Source organism: Cricetulus griseus, chromosome 3, assembly GCF_003668045.3.
Source record: "Cricetulus griseus strain 17A/GY chromosome 3, alternate assembly CriGri-PICRH-1.0, whole genome shotgun sequence".
In the NCBI taxonomy this organism is placed as follows: Eukaryota; Metazoa; Chordata; class Mammalia; order Rodentia; family Cricetidae; genus Cricetulus; species Cricetulus griseus.
Window position 1 is genome coordinate 261,579,912 of NC_048596.1, and position 3,438 is coordinate 261,583,349.

Genomic DNA, 3,438 nt, shown 5'->3' on the forward strand with positions numbered 1-3,438 from the left:
TTGTTTTAGATACAGCATTCCTATGTCAGAGGCAAGGTGGTTTTTGTTTGCTTGTGTTTTGTTTTGTTTTTAAGGCAAGTCTGCAGGATAGAATCACTCTAGAAGCCAGTGGAGTGAGCACACTTGTGCCATGCTATAGACCATGTTATAAAGGCAGTTGTTTCTGCTCTCTACCACTGCAATGTCCATCTTGTAGGTCTTGGAGGTGACAGGATCTTCAGACATTTGCATGGCTGCTGTACACATGAGCGCAGAGGAGGAGGGCTTCTGAGCTCCTTTGTAGGTCTGAATTCCACAATCTTTGTAATGAAACTTCTAGAAGGTTGCTGGGCCCAAAGAGAGTCCATTTGTCTTATGAGATTTTTTTCCTTTCTTCCCACTTTCAGTATCCAAGGTACCAGGATTTGGGATAGGTAAAGCTTTGGATGAGCCAGAGCTGAACAACCTCTGGCTTCTGCTAAGAGGATCATTGAGAAGTACTTCTTGGGCGGCCTGTGTGGGTGCAAGTGTTGTTCTTCTGTGTTTACTTGGAAGTTCTCGTTCATGGAGTGCTTCTGCCACTTGGAAGTACTTGGTCTCCTCCATGGTGAATCCCTTGTGGAAAGAGTAGCTAGTGTCTTTCAGCCCTGCCTGGCGCTAGGAACACTGGATGCTCTTGCAGGCTTCATTCATAACCAGGGAATTCACAATGGAATGTAGCTTCACCCTTCACCATCAGGACTTTTCCTAAACTGCCACTGGCCATTGTTGAGGTCATGAGGAGGGAGTGTTCCCTAAGAATTACCTCCAAATTAAGTGCTTCCTCCAAGAGGGAGGAGGGAAGCTCATAAGCTTAGGAAGTAAATGACCCCAGTCCGCAAATGCTGGAATTCACAAGATTCACAAGGCTTCTCCCCAATCTTATAAGAACAAAAAAATAGTTGTTAGGTAGAGGAAACTCTCTGACCTGTTAAACCATCTTCAAGTTTGGAGAGTGAAGAGGCTTCAACCTTCCTGAGCTGTTACTTGGGTCCAGCTGGACTTTTCAATGATATAGCTGCCTTTGAGTCATTCATGCTACTGTAGGTGACCCTGATATGGTCACTAGTTGGACATAAGCGGTTGTTTGTTTAGTCTGTCATTGGCTCTATCTGGGGTAAATGAACATCTGTTAGCATCTCCCAAGGAAAAGTCTCACACAGTTGGTGGGGAGGCACTAGTCTCTATTTTCTCTGTATTTGGTGAGGTGTTGAGAATTGACTCCAGAGTCACTGACTTCCAGGTGATACTGCCCACATTTGACATAGGAGGAGTCTTGGGCACAAGATCCTTGCCGACATCTCATGAACAGGGATATATGGCCTACAGACCTACTGGGCTCAAGAATAGTCAATTCTAGTTATCCTGAAGCCATTGAGAAAACAAAACCTGGTCTGTCTATCTTCTGTCTGGGAAGGGCAACTATGGTTGACAACAATTATGCATTTAAAAATGATTATAGGGAGAATGTTGAATGTTCTCAACCCTAGGAAAGGGTAAATGTTTAGGTGATGGATACGCCAATTTCTCTGGTCATTATACAATATATAAACATATTGAATATCATATACCATTCCCAAATATGTGTAACTACTATGGACCAATAAAACATTTTTAAAAATTTCAAAACTAGCTCTTTTTGCTGCCAGACCTCCACCATCATGGTTTGCATACATGCTACAGGGATGGTCTTGTCCTCCTCAGCATTGTCTTACCACTGTAGCACCGCTGTCTGGGTGAAATTGACATCTGATGACATGAAGAAACATATTACAAATTGGCCAAGAAAGGCCTGACTCCCTCCCAAATAGATGTGACCCTAAGGGACTCACATGGTGTGGCACAGGTCTGTTATGTGACTGATAATAAAATCTTGAGAATCCTTAAGTCCAAAGGCCTTGCCCTGATATCCCTGACTATCTCTACCATTTGATGAAGTAAGTGGTCTCTGTCTGCAAGCATCTTGAGAGGAACAGACAGGACAAGGATGCTAATTTCTACCTGATTCTGATAGAGAGCTGAATTCACTGGTTGGCTCATTGCTGTAAGACTAAGGAGGCCCTCCCACCCAATTGGAAACATGAGTCGTCCACAGCCTCTGCTCTGGTGGCATAAACTCTCATGTGTACATAAGCAATAAAATCACTTTAAATAAAAAATCAAGACTATCTATATGAAATATTTATACATTAATTAGAAAGCTGACTTTTCTTTATAAAGAGAAATAAATACAAAAACCCTAATAGGTCTTAGATATTAAGACATCATATTGCACCTAAATATCCCCATTTGTTTTCAGGGATGTGTAGGGAGGCAGGGACATACATATTTGGTTTTGGTTTGTTTGTTTAGAAAGCTCTGTGAAGGTGGCTGCCCAGGGTTTTGATTTTCCCACTTGAGGTGGACTCTGCACTTACCTTAGTCATAGAGACTTGATATAGTAGGTTGAGACAGGATGAAAATGAAGGAAATATGACAGGACCAAAGACAATTCTACTGGGTAAAGACTTTTTAAAAGATACAAGATATAGGTTCTGATAACCTGGTTGATTACCCAAAAGAGGAAGGGAGGGAGGGAAGAAGGGAGGGAGGGAAGGGAGGGAGGGAGGGAGGAGTGAGTGAATGAGTGAAGAGTGTGTGTGTGTGTGTGTGTGTGGTGTGTGTGTGTGTGTGTGTGTGTGTGTGAATGAGTGAGTGACCAAGTGAGTGACTGAGTAAGTGAAAGCAGTGGAAGATATGAGCAAAGGAAATATGATACTGTACCTCTAGGTTCCCCCGTGAAATGATTCCCCTCACAGCAGAGGCAGACAGAAACTTTTGATTCCCGGGTCTCCGAGTATCTTTTCTCTTGATATTAATAACTCCTTTTTGCATCACACATCTTGGTTTAAAATTGTTTAAGCATCCGTTCTTTTAGGTATTTATAGTTAGGATTTCACACCCAGCAGAGGTACGTACCGCAGATTCCTTTTGGCTCGGTGTGCAGGCAGGAGAGTGCTTTCTTTACTTGGCTGCACCAGGGCAAAATGAGGGGGGTGGTGGTGGTAAAGGAGATAAGGCAGCATGAATAAAAGGTCCTGCCACAGTTTCTCCTTCTAGGGAAGTCAGCTGCTGTCCTGTTTCAGTGACAAGGCCCGCTTCCCAGAGTCCTTGTGCTCTTCTAAGTTCAAAGACCAACTACAATTTTTAAAGATTTTATTTTAATTATGGGTGGGTGCCTGTGTGCCTGTGTGAAGGCATGGTCATGGGAATGCAGGTGCCTGCAGAGGACAGAGGGACTGGAAGGAACCCCTGGAGCTACAGTTACAGGTAGGTATGAGCTGTGAGTGGGTTTGGGGAACCGAACCCTGATACTCTACAAGAACTGCACATGCTCTTAATTGCTGCGCTATCTCACTAGCCCAAAAGACCAATTTCTAA

At 43.5% G+C, this 3,438-nt stretch overlaps 1 pseudogene; it reads left to right on the forward strand.

Annotated features, from left to right (window-relative positions):
• The first annotated feature begins 1,679 nt into the window (after positions 1–1,679).
• On the forward strand, positions 1,680–2,133 carry LOC107978111 (annotated as a pseudogene).
• The last annotated feature ends 1,305 nt before the right edge of the window (positions 2,134–3,438 follow it).